This window comes from Cajanus cajan, chromosome 1 (assembly GCF_000230855.2).
Source record: "Cajanus cajan strain Asha chromosome 1, NIPB_CcT2T_4, whole genome shotgun sequence".
In the NCBI taxonomy this organism is placed as follows: domain Eukaryota; kingdom Viridiplantae; phylum Streptophyta; class Magnoliopsida; order Fabales; family Fabaceae; genus Cajanus; species Cajanus cajan.
Window position 1 is genome coordinate 81,032,855 of NC_138517.1, and position 13,613 is coordinate 81,046,467.

Consider the following 13,613-nt stretch of genomic DNA (forward strand, 5'->3'; position numbering starts at 1 on the left):
ATTGGACCGTTGGACTATTGGACTATTAAAGTTGGATTAATAAAATAAATCATAATTATGAAATATGAATCTTATATGTGTAATATGCTAAAAGTTGAGTCTATGAATGTATGACATGCATCATATGCATATATTATTCCAGGTGTGCCGCTGAGGCCGCATACCAGTGATGCTAACAAGGTGTATGAACACCAGTGATAGGTGTGCCTTCGGGACACCAGTGATGTAACATGCTAACGAGGTGTATGAACACCAGTGATAGGTGTACCTTTGGGTCACCAGTGATAAATTCTGAAACTTCCGTATGGCGCCATATGCATGCATTTTGTGAGTCGAGTCAATAAAATCATTGCATGATTTATAAATGTACATATATATATATATATATGATATTGATTATATTGTATGTGTGTGTGCTATTTAACTTTTATTTCTATACCTGCAACTAAGTGAGAAGTTTCTCACTCCTCTTGTTATTCTTGTATATGTTTAAATTTATGTTGCAGGTAATCTTAATCATGAGGATGTTGGTAATGAAGTCTAGAGGCTTAAGTGGGCATGCTCTGATAGAATGTGATATCGGGCTTAGCTAGGCTTCTTTCTGGGATAATAATGTTTTATTTTCCTTCTTTTGAAATTTAAATATATTTGTATGATATAAAAAAGATTATAAATTGATTCCTAACTAGGAGGCACTGCCACCTTTACTGGGATTAATTTATAATCTTTGTTTTAATTTACTAAAATGTATCAGAGTGGCGCAGGGGAAGCGTGATGGTCTAATATGGAAAGAGAAGTAGAGAACTTGAATCAAGATATGGAGAGTGAGTTTAAATTTTGAGTGGATGGAATTTTAAGATTTAAGGATAGGTTGTACATTCATAGTGTGCTAGAGTTTAATAAAGCAATCCTAGAAGAAGGACATAAGAGTATTCTTAGTATCCATCCAGAAATCACTAAGATGTACCAAAATCTTAAAAAGATATTTTGGTGGCCTTAAGTGTAGAGAGGAATAGAGGATGGTGTGTACTCATATTTAGTATAGTATAAGTCTGAGACAAAACATCAGAAGCCTTTAGGACTTTTGTAGCCTTTAGATGTTCCTATTTGGAAATAAGATAATGTGTCTAGACCTTGTTGTGGGTTTTCCTAGGAAGTTTAGAAAGAATCTTGAACAAGTCATAGTCAAACCTCTTCGTTGCGGAAATTCGAGGACGAATTTCTTAAAAGGGGGGAAGTATTGTAACATCCCAATTTTCAAAATGGTAATTACTATTATTATTATTATTATTACATAGTATTTGGTCATAATTTGAGGATTATCTTTTATTTCAATTGTAGCTAATTTACACTCCATTTATGATTAATTGTAGGTTTTAGAAAGATAGGTGTGTTAATGGACTTAATTAAATAGTTGAAAAACTTTCTTTTTGTTAAAATCGTTTTCGCAGGGCTGACTGGCAAGCCTCGGTTTTTGGGGCATAACGCGGTCTGTGGTTGTCCAAATGATGCAAACTTTGTATAAATGGAAAGCTAAGAGAAAATAGTATAACTGTTATGAAGAAACCATTTTCAAATTACTTCATCTACCATGTTAAATATTCTAAACACCGCAACAGCTTTGACTCACGCTGGCAGCCTGACTCCTATTCACTAAAACGGTCATATATGGAGTTATACACCTCCTTGTTCGGTGATTCCAAAACGACTGAAAAGATAACAGCCACGGCTAAAACTTTCATGAAGACCACCTGACCAAATTCTGCCATCTAGAAGGTCTAAATCATCGTGCTTAAGAACGTGTCCACTAAATCATCCACCAGCACCACTAACTCATCCAATAACTCCACTAATTCTTCTACCAACTCCACCAACTCCACTAATTCATTTCATATTACTCCACTAAGCCCATTTTACTTATATTTTAATGTCTTTTGAAGGCTATAAATAGCCCCTCAATTCTTCATTTCAGAACCTCCCTAAAACACTTCTCATTTCTCTTCTCTTGTAATTTTTCTCTCTACGTTCTGCTTAGACTGAAGGAGCCTAGGGGAAGAAGTTCTGCTCTAAGTTTTAGCGAGATTCTGCCCAAATTTCTGTATATCCAGGTAAGGGGGGGGAGTGGGAAACCTCGCTTGGGGGTGTGGGAGTAATCGTTAAATAGTTGTTTGTAGATTGGCTCCCGATCTTATGTCTGTTGTTTGTATGAAATATTGTTATTAATGTGCTTTGCTTTTTATATTACTTGATTTCTTGTCTGTAGTAAATAATAACTATACTATTTTTATAAAAGAAAAATAAATAAATTGTTTATTAATAAAGATATGGAAGGCTAAGCCTCCTATTAATTAATAAATATGTAATTGATGTTAAAAATGAATAAGTTTTAAAATAAAAATACCTATACGAACTTATGAAGATCTTATTATGACTTGAGTATATGAAGTATATATGAGACCTGTGCGGACCTATGAGGATATGACTGTATGAAATATGTACTCATGACTTGTGACCTATGATCCATGAATGAACCATTGAACTGTTGAACTATTGGACCGTTGGACTATTGGACTGATTGGACCATTGGACCGTTGGACTATTGGACTATTCAAGTTGGATTAATAAAATAAATCATAATTATGAAATATGAATCTTATATGTGTAATATGCTAAATGTTGAGTCTATGAATGTATGACATGCATCATATGCATATATTATTCCAGGTGTGCCGCTGAGGCCGCATACCAGTGATGCTAACAAGGTGTATGAACACCAGTGATAGGTGTGCCTTCGGGACACCAGTGATGTAACATGCTAACGAGGTGTATGAACACCAGTGATAGGTGTACCTTTGGGTCACCAGTGATAAATTCTGAAACTTACGTATGGCGCCACATGCATGCATTTTGTGAGTCGAGTCAATAAAATCATTGCATGATTTATAAATGTACATATATATATATATATGATATTGATTATATTGTATGTGTGTGTGCTATTTAACTTTTATTTCTATACCTGCAACTAAGTGAGAAGTTTCTCACTCCTCTTGTTATTCTTGTATATGTTTAAATTTATGTTGCAGGTAATCTTAATCATGAGGATGTTGGTAATGAAGTCTAGAGGCTTAAGTGGGCATGCTCTGATAGGATGTGACATCGGGCTTAGCTAGGCTTCTTTCTGGGATAATAATGTTTTATTTTCCTTCTTTTGAAATTTAAATATATTTGTATGATATAAAAAAGATTATAAATTGATTCCTAACTAGGAGGCACTGCCACCTTTACTGGGATTAATTTATAATCTTTGATCTTATTATGACTTCTTGAGTTTGGTATAAATGTTAATTACGAATGTGCATCTTCTACCTTATGATATTTATTATCACTCTAATATATTTTTTTTAATATAGTTAATGCTTATTAAGTAATTATGTTGGGGTAGAGGGTGTCACATTTAGTGGTATCAGAGCAAGTCGATTTTATCAACCGTGTGTGTTATGTGCTTATCATGACTCTGTTGTGTACTCTGACTATGTCTTGTTTGTTGTGTACTATGATGATGATGTTCGTCCTGTGTTGATATTGTTGAGTTTGAGATTGTTAAGTTAGTTTGTAATCAGAGGAATGATAATCATGATAGTGTTAGCCAACTCGAATTATTAGAACCTTGGATGGGAGGTGATATATTGAGTGTACTAAGAGTTTATGATTGGTGAAGTTTCTGACATCTATAGTTGTAGCAGGTTGAATCTAAAGGTGGTTGTCTCTTTGGTGAGAGATCGAAATGATGGTAATTCCCTTAAGTGTTATTACTGGTATGTTAATTATTTATGGTTTAGGTAACATGAGAGTTGTTTTGATTGAGAAAAGTAAGGAGAGACTTGAATGAGAAAATTAAGTAGTGAATTTGGAAAAAGTTGAGGTATTTTGTGGCATTAGATATATTGATACATTATTGCTATTTGGTGTCGAAAATATTTTCATTATAGTTTGTTATGATAGTATGAGTATTATATCGACAAAATTTATATTTTGAGGTCTTTATGAAGAATATGGCTTTAGATATTATCTTTTCAATAGAACTAGGATAAGATGAAACAAAAATCTAGAACTTCAAGTTATGACTGCCTTGGTGATTAGAAATTTAGTAAGCATTGAATTTATTAGTGGTGATATTTGAATCTTTAGCTAAAGAGATGATCTCTTGGAAATCTTATGTCTTCATAAAGAGTTGTAGCTTATTCACTTAACTTTCGTTTGAGATAGGTTTGAAATCATTTGGACGAATACAACTCTGTGTGTCAGGTAGATATATGCTATCATGATATTTTGAGTTGTTAGGCATAAAAATAGATTTAAACTAGATTGTCTAAGTATGAATTTGGATTGTATGAGGTGAGTATTTTAGACCATGAAATTTCTTGCGGAGGAAGATCTACCTAAGTTGTGCTTAAGTGACAGATACTTGAGTCAATTAGTAAAATCAGGAGACTTGTTTGATAGTTTATATGAAAATTCAGTGAGTAATTTTTTTTTAACAGCTGTTCATGGTTTAAACTGCTCTCACTATAAAAATTGCTTTTGCCTTCGTTTCTTTGGTTATTAAGATGTTTCAGTTCACTAGGTTGTTTCTTGCCTACCCTTGGAATCAACCGTAAGGATAATCTATATCAGGAATTCTTGAACCTATGTATATTTTTAACTACCCAAATCATTTTGTTGCTTACTTCTTTGAATTACTTACTATTACCTTTGACTGAATTGACTAGAAAGGAGTTACATTAGTATGGGATAACAATTGAGGAAGTAGTTTTCAAACTCTTAAGGAAAGATTGGCTAGTGTTAATATTACTAGATTTTAGTAAGATTATTGTGATATATAAATATGTCTCTGAAAATAGGTTTAGGAAGAATATTGTGGCAAGAAGAAAAGATAGTAGCTTATGTTTCTAAGAAATTGAAAATTCATGAGAGAAATTACCTTACCCATAACCTTGTTAGCGACTTTGTCATTTATACTAAGATTTGGAGACACTAACTATATGATTCTATGGTTGAGGTATTTAGTGATCATAAGAACCTTAAATATCTTTTGACCAAAGGGGTTGAATACGAGATAAAAGAAATAGTTGAAATTTCTTAAGGAGTAAAATTTTGATCTTAGCCATTGTGGTGATTGATGTTTTGAGGAAATCTTTATCTTTCATTATGATTAGAGAGATGAATCTTTTTGGCTCAAATTAGAAATTTAAGTTTGGATTATAAGGTTACTTCTAGTATTGTGAGATTAAGTATGAATAACGAATGGATTGTTGAAGAAAATTATAGGAGCATAATTAGTTGATTTATTTTGGTAACAAGTTATAAGGCTATAGGTTAAAATGATGGATATGATTATGACTTGGGTGAAGATGAAATGGTGAAACTAGAGAACTGATATGGATACCAAGTGTACATTATGCTTAGGTACCTGATCTTTAGAATTGATCATAGAAGAGTTTGAATTGGTTGTAGATAGAGTAGTAAAATTAGTGATCTGATATGTGTATCTAATGCTTAGGTGTTGATGTTGTGGCAAATATCTGGATTACAATGATAACCAAATTATTATTTTGATGATTTAAGGATTGAATTTGATTGCAGAATTTAGAAACTTATGCTTGATGTACATTATAATCAATATAATCAATATCAATAAAAGTTAAATAGCACACACACATACAATATAATCAATATCATATATATATATATATGTACATTTATAAATCATGCAATGATTTTATTGACTCGACTCACAAAATGCATGCATATGGCGCCATACGGAAGTTTCAGAATTTATCACTGGTGACCCAAAGGTACACCTATCACTGGTGTTCATACACCTCGTTAGCATGTTACATCACTGGTGTCCCGAAGGCACACCTATCACTGGTGTTCATACACCTTGTTAGCATCACTGGTATGCGGCCTCAGTGGCACACCTGGAATAATATATGCATATGATGCATGTCATACATTCATAGACTCAACTTTTAGCATATTACACATATAAGATTCATATTTCATAATTATGATTTATTTTATTAATCCAACTTTAATAGTCCAATAGTCCAACGGTCCAATGGTCCAATCAGTCCAATAGTCCTACGGTCCAATAGTTCAACAGTTCAATGGTCCATTCATGGATCATAGGTCACAAGTCATGAGTACATATTTCATACAGTCATATCCTCATAGGTCCGCACAGGTCTCATATATACTTCATATACTCAAGTCATAATAAGATCTTCATAAGTTCGTATAGGTATTTTTATTTTAAAACTTATTCATTTTTAACATCAATTACATATTTATTAATTAATAGGAGGCTTAGCCTTCCATATCTTTATTAATAAACAATTTATTTATTTTTCTTTTATAAAAATAGTATAGTTATTATTTACTACAGACAAGAAATCAAGTAATATAAAAAGCAAAGCACATTAATAACAATATTTCATACAAACAACAGACATAAGATCGGGAGCCAATCTACAAACAACTATTTAACGATTACTCCCACACCCCCAAGCGAGGTTTCCCACTCCCCCCCTTACCTGGATATACAGAAATTTGGGCAGAATCTCGCTAAAACTTAGAGCAGAACTTCTTCCCCTAGGCTCCTTCAGTCTAAGCAGAACGTAGAGAGAAAAATTACAAGAGAAGAGAAATGAGAAGTGTTTTAGGGAGGTTCTGAAATGAAGAATTGAGGGGCTATTTATAGCCTTCAAAAGACATTAAAATATAAGGAAATTAGGCACACCCATATATATGGCATGCTTCGTTCACCTTACTAGCCGATGTGGGACTTCACAATCCACCCCCCCTCGGGGAGCCCAGCGCCCTCGCTGGCACACCTGCCCGGGTCCCGGCTCTGATACCAAATGTAACAGCCCGCGCAACCCGCATGAGGATATTGTCCGCTTTGGCCCACGGCCTCACGGCTTTGTTCTCGGGAATGGCCAACACCACCCCAAAACGCGTCCTCAAGAGTAAGGTATCCACACCCATATATATGGCATGCTTCGTTCACCTTACTAGCCGATGTGGGACTTCACACTTATAGTCTACAATCTTAGAATTTAAAAGATTATGTATTACATGTTGGAGACATGGAAACAAATATTTTGGATGAATTCATTGTGAGCATTTGAAAGTTGAAAAATTATTGATAGAATTTATACTAATTTCTTTAATTTTTTTCGTAAAAAATATTCCTGCAAAATTTCTTACGAAAAAATTTGCAGGACTTTTCCTGCGAATTTTTTTCGCAAGAAATTTCGCAAGAAAATTTTCTTCGAATTTTAAAATTCGCAAAAAAATATTATCCACGAAGGTATTACCTGCAGATAAAATTTTGCAGGAAAATTTGCAAGAATAACGTTTCCTGCAAATTTTTATGAAAAATTCGCAGGAAAAATCGCATGTAATAAGAGAAATTCTAGTAGTGTGTGGATTTTTATTTAATTATTAAGGCTTGTAAAAATATATGTTTATGATATAAGTTATTTGAGAGAGATGTTTTTATTATGCTTAGTTATATTTTATTTTGATTATTAAGAAAAGGGGAGTTTTATGTTTAAAAAGGAGGTTATTAGAAAACTGATCAGTTATGCACTCCTCCTTTCACTCAATGATTCTTTGAAATCTAAGACCTCTAATGAAGAGAATGTAGAGACTACAAGAACACATCCCATAGATCTCTTTTCATTATTCTATCGAGGTAAAGAGGAATGAGTAATTTTATTATGAGACGTGGATGTGTGTTGGATAATGAGATTGACTCTAAATTAATCTCTTTCTCTATCTTATATGTTATATGAAGAAGCAATTCCAATTTTGGATTGTGGCTTGAACTTTTGTGCTCTATATGCTTATTTGCTTAGAATCATGAATTTGTAGGTTTTTATGTGAAACATGTGTAATTCTATATAATTGCTTAGAATCATGAATCTCTTCTCTTCTTACTCTCTCTTTCGTAAACTTTTCCATGATGATGGTCCCTTCCCCTTTCTTATTTATGGGGAAATTTGTAATAATTACTTTTTTTAATTAACTTAGTTAAAATTGAATTATACTTTACACTCCTAGTTATTAAGAGATAAACATAGTTATTTAAAGATAAAGTCCCGTATAATGCAACAGATAAAATCTGTTGCAGATTTTTTTTTAAAAAAATCAATTTTAATTTTTTTCCTCTTTTCTTATAACTATCTATATTATAAGAGATTATTTTTAAAAATAATTTTATTACTTATATTAAACTTTTAAAATTTAACATAATTAAAATATTATAAATAAGATTTTAAAATTTTATAATATAATTAAATATTATATAATTCCATTTTAGTTTATTGAAAATATTATAATAAAATTTTTAATGTATTATAATTATATAAAAATATTGTACTTAATCTCTATTTTAAAACTAGAAATTTAAACTATTATTTTAAAAATTAGATAACAATAATAAAATTGAGAATATTATAATATTGTATCAAAAATTTAGGATATTACACTCTTAAAATGAAGCAACCTGAAATGTGGGGCCATGATTCTTGTCGTAATCGAAATCACGAAAGGTTGACGCATGAATTAATTTTTAATGAAGTTGCCACCAATATTTTATTTTGAGGTAAAAAAAATTGGAAAATCCTTAGAAAGTGTTGTCATTGAAAACAAAGTTGGGTTTGTGACACCCTCTACCCCAACATTAATACACAATGAATGTAAACAATAATTTTTTTTCTTTTTTAGTAAATAAAATCTTTCATAGTTGACAACATCTTTCATGGATAAAACAATTGTCTCAAATATCATAAGGTAGAAGATTCACATTCGTAACTCATAAATCATAAAAAGTCAACATGTAAGTATTAAAACTCAAGAAATCATATAAAGGAAAATATAGATTAATTCTAGCAAAGGTGGCAGTGCCTCCTAGTTAGGAATTAATTTATAACTTCTAAATCATGTAATAAAATAATATGACAAAGATGCACATTTTGATCTTTTATCAAGAACGTTCAAAATTACAAAAGAAAAGAAAACTAAGGCTTTTAAAACAATAACATTCTAAACTAAGCCTAGCTATGCCCGATGTCACATCCTATCAGAGCATGCCCAACTGAAGCCTTTAGCCTCATCACCAACTGATGATCACCTGCAACATATTTTAAACATATACAAGAACAACAAGGGAGTGAGAAACATCTCACTCAGTTTCAGGTGCAAAAATAAAGGTTAGATAGCACACACAACAATCATAAATCATAAACACTAATCACATATAAACAATACCCATACATGATCAGTATCACATGTACACTCATTTATCATGCTATGATATCATGGACTCGACTCATAAAAGCATGCATGTGGCGCCATACGGAAGTTTCACATTTCATCACTGGTGACCCTAAGCTACACCTGGTTACATCACTGGTGACCCTAAGGTACACCTTGTTAGCTTGTTACATCATTGGTGACCCTAAGGTACACCTGGTTACATCATTGGTGACCCTAAGGTACACCTTGTTAGCTTGTTACATCACTAGTGACCCTAAGATACACCTGGTTACACCACTGGTGACCCTAAGGTACACCTGGTTACATCACTGGTGACCCTAAGGTACACCTTGTTAGCTTGTTACATTATTGGTGACCCTAAGGTACACCTTGTTAGCTTGTTACATCACTGGTGACCCTAAGGTACACCTGGTTACATTACTGGTGACTCTAAGGTACACCTTGTTAGCTGGTTACATCACTGGTATGCGGCCTCAACAACATACCTGGAGTTATATATGTATATGATGCATGTCATGCATTCATTATTTCATTGACTTATTACAGAATTTCATTTAGTACATCATGTCATCATTTTTCATATTCTCATAATCATAACTTGTCTCAATAGTCCATTCTTATGTCTCATGTTATTTGTGCATATTTCACATAATCATGTCATAATTATTCCTCATAAGGTCTGCACAGGAATCCACAGAGAGAATTTTTATTCATATTAAAACTTATTTATTTTTAACATTAATTACATATTCATTTATTACTTCCAACAAGGAACAAAGTAGAGCAAACAGAAAGTAAAATAGTACACATTCATACTTTGCATGTTCCTAGAAGCATGCAACAGGCAAGGGATTGGGGGCCAATCCGACAATCAGACTATCCAACAATTATTCTCAGACCCCCGAGCGAGGTTTCTCACTCCCCCCTTACCTTGATAAGCAGAAGTTGAAACTAGAGCAAAACCTTGCTAATCTCCTTCCTTAGATTCCCTCTTTCTTTTTCTCTCTCTTTCTTTCTCTTTCTCTTTCTCTCTCTCTCTCTCTCTCTCTTTCTCTCTCTAAGATTTTACCTTCTCAGTTATTTTTTTTTCACCCCATGCCTCCTATTTATAGGCATTCAAGGGTACCCAGAACGGCCCATTCTAAATCCGAACGGCCCGTTCTAGAGCCATTCGTTATATGCAAAATTTACAACTGGAACGACCCATTTCAAAAATCATAACGGCCCATTCTCAAAATTAGAACGGCCCGTTCTGGGGTTCATTTTAACACACATTGGCCATAATTGGAACGACCCATTTCCAACTAAGGTTTTTAGGCATTTTTTAGAATCTTAGAACGACCCGTTTCACTTTGGGAACGAACCGTTCTGGAATAACTCAAATGGGCCTCTTTACTAATTTGGAACGGCCCGTTCTGGTCCTTCAAAAATAGTTTACTTTCATCGTTTGGAACATCCCGTTCTACTTTTTGGAACAACCCGTTCTAGGCCTAAAAAAATAATTTCATATAAAAATTAATTTTTTATAAATATTTAAATTATTTAAAAAAAAATCTCTAAAATGTTCTATAAAATCCCTTTAATTAACTAAAATAACTATAAGAAAATGATCTTCATAAATATAAAAATAAATAATAATTAATATTGTATTAGTAGAAAATTCGGGGTGTTACAGGGTTCGGAAGTCAATTACGTGTAAGGGATGTATTAACACTGTAATATCCCAAATTTTATTAAATAAAACAGGTTATTTTGATTTTAAATATTTATTGAGATTATTAGAAAGTTTATCATATTTTTATATACGTATTTTACTATTTATATATACGTATTTTACTATTCACATATACATATTTACGTATTTATGAATAGTAAATATATTATTATTTTAATAAATAGTAATTTCCAAAAACAAGAACGTAAGCACTTACGTTTGTTTCAAATTATTATATTATTTTTTAATGAATAGTAATTTATAATATTATAATAATGAATAGTACATAGTAACTTATAATATTATTTTAATGAATAGTGCATAGTGCATAGTAACTTCAAAATTTCTATAAATAGGAGCCTAAGGTTTTGAAAATTCAGAATTCTAGAGAGAAGGTGTGACACCCTCTACCCCAACATCATTAATAAACATAAACTATATTTATAAAAGATTTTCATAGAATGATATAAAACAATAAGTATCATAAGGTAGAAGATGCACATTCATAATTCATACACATAAATATTAAACTCAAGAAGTTATTATAAAACAAAGATTATAAATTAATCCCAGTAAAGGTGGCAGTGCCTCCTAGTTAGGAATCAATTTATAATTTATTAAATTACACAAGAAAAGAAAATATTTTTAGAACAATAAAGACATAAGAGAAATCCTAGCTAAACCCGATGTCACATCCTATCAGAGCATGCCCCAAGAAGCCTTTAGGCCTCATCACCAACATCCTCATGATGATGATCACCTGCAACATAAATTTAAACATATACAAAAAAAAATAACAAGGGAGTGAGAAACATCTCACTCAGTTGTAGATGAAGAAATAAAAGTTAAATAGCACACACACATAATCATTATCATATATAATAATTATTTATCATGCAATGATGTCATAGACTCAACTCATAAATATATGCATGTGGCGCCATACGGAAGTTCACATATCATCATTGGTGACCCTAAGGCACACCTAGTTAGCATATCGTGGGTGACCCAAAGGAACACCTGGTTACATCATTGGTGACCCAAAGGCACACCTTGTTAGTCGTGGGTATGCGGCCTCAGCGGCACACCTGGAGTATATATGCATATGATGCATGTCATACAATCATAAACTTAACATTTCACATGTTACAGAATTTCCTATAATATACCATATCATAAGCATAATTCATACTTATATTATATTTTATTAATCCAATAGTCCAAAGGTCCAATAATTCAATAGTCCCATAGTCCAAAGGTTCAATAGTCCAATAGTCCATTGTCCAACAGTCCAACAGTTCAATAGTCCAAGGTCATTAAGTCAAGGGTCCAATAGTTCAAAGGTCTTTAGGGATCATATAATTTATATTTCCTGGTATAATTATATCCTTAAGTAAAATAGGAAGCTTAATGAAAATAAGGAGGCTCGGCCTTCCATTTAGATAATAAAGTCTAAATTTATAAGTTAATAGGAGACTTAGTCTTCCATTCAATGAATATTTTAGAATAGTAAAAGTGAAGTTATCCATTAATTATAATTATTAATTACCGCAACAAGAAAATCAAGTAGTACAAACAAAACACAGTAATAATATATATTCAAATAATCAAACAACAGACAAGGGATCGGGAGCCAATCCAACAAACAGACTATTTAACAATTATTTCTACACCCCCAAGCAAGGTTTCCCACTCCCCCCTTACCTGGATAAATAGGAATTTGGGCAGAATCTCCTCTCTTTCTCCTTAAACCGGAACCGGAACTAGAGCAGAACCTTCTCTATTCTCCTCCTCTTTTCACAACCTAGGCAGAACCTTCTCTCTTACTTTCTCTCTCTATTTCTCTAGAATTTCCTTCTCTCTAGAATTCTAAATTTTCCAAAACCTTAGGCCCCTATTTATAGAAATTTTGAAGTTACTATTCATAAATACGTATACATAAATAGTAAAATACGTATACATAAATAGTAAAATACATATACATGAATAGTAAAATACGGGAATAAAATACTTATTCACATAATAAATAACTCTTTTCATTTGAATAAAATTTTGGGATATTACAGAAGGAAATTCTGGAGAAATAGAGAGAGAAAGTAAGAGAGAGAGAAGGAGAAAGAAAAGGAGGTTCTGCTCTAGTGCCTTGTTTAAGGAGAAAGAGGAAGAGATTCTGCCCAAGTTTTTAGAGAGATATTGCACTAGTTTCAACTCCTACTTATCTAGGTAAGGGGGAGGAGAACCTTATCTTTTTAAAATTTTATATACTATTATGTATATTTATTTATGTCATTTACTTGATTATATTTATTTAGTGGGGTATCTCTAACCTCATCTATTTGCTTATATTTATTTAGTGGGGTGCCCCTAACCTCATTATTGTTATATTTATTCAGTGAGGTGTTACTAACCTCATCTAACTCCTTAACTTTTAATTACTTTATTTATTTATTTATTCAGTGAGGTGTTCCTAACTTCATCTAACTACTTAACTTTTAATTACTATGTTATTATTATAATTATTCAGTGAGGTGTTCTTAACCTCATTTAA

The 13,613-nt window shown here is 32.2% G+C and overlaps 2 long non-coding RNA genes across 2 annotated transcripts; one reads left to right on the forward strand and one right to left on the reverse strand.

Annotated features, from left to right (window-relative positions):
* Positions 1-768: 768 nt before the first annotated feature.
* Positions 769-3,373, forward strand: LOC145952162 (uncharacterized). The gene is made up of 2 exons (XR_014429858.1): positions 769-2,108; positions 3,087-3,373. It is a non-coding gene; the product is annotated as an uncharacterized LOC145952162 (long non-coding RNA).
* Positions 3,374-11,527: 8,154 nt separating this feature from the next.
* On the reverse strand, positions 11,528-12,978 carry LOC145952165 (uncharacterized). Its single transcript, XR_014429860.1, has 2 exons — positions 12,770-12,978; positions 11,528-11,825 (listed from the first exon to the last, which is right to left on the reverse strand). It is a non-coding gene; the product is annotated as an uncharacterized LOC145952165 (long non-coding RNA).
* Between the last annotated feature and the right edge of the window lie 635 nt (positions 12,979-13,613).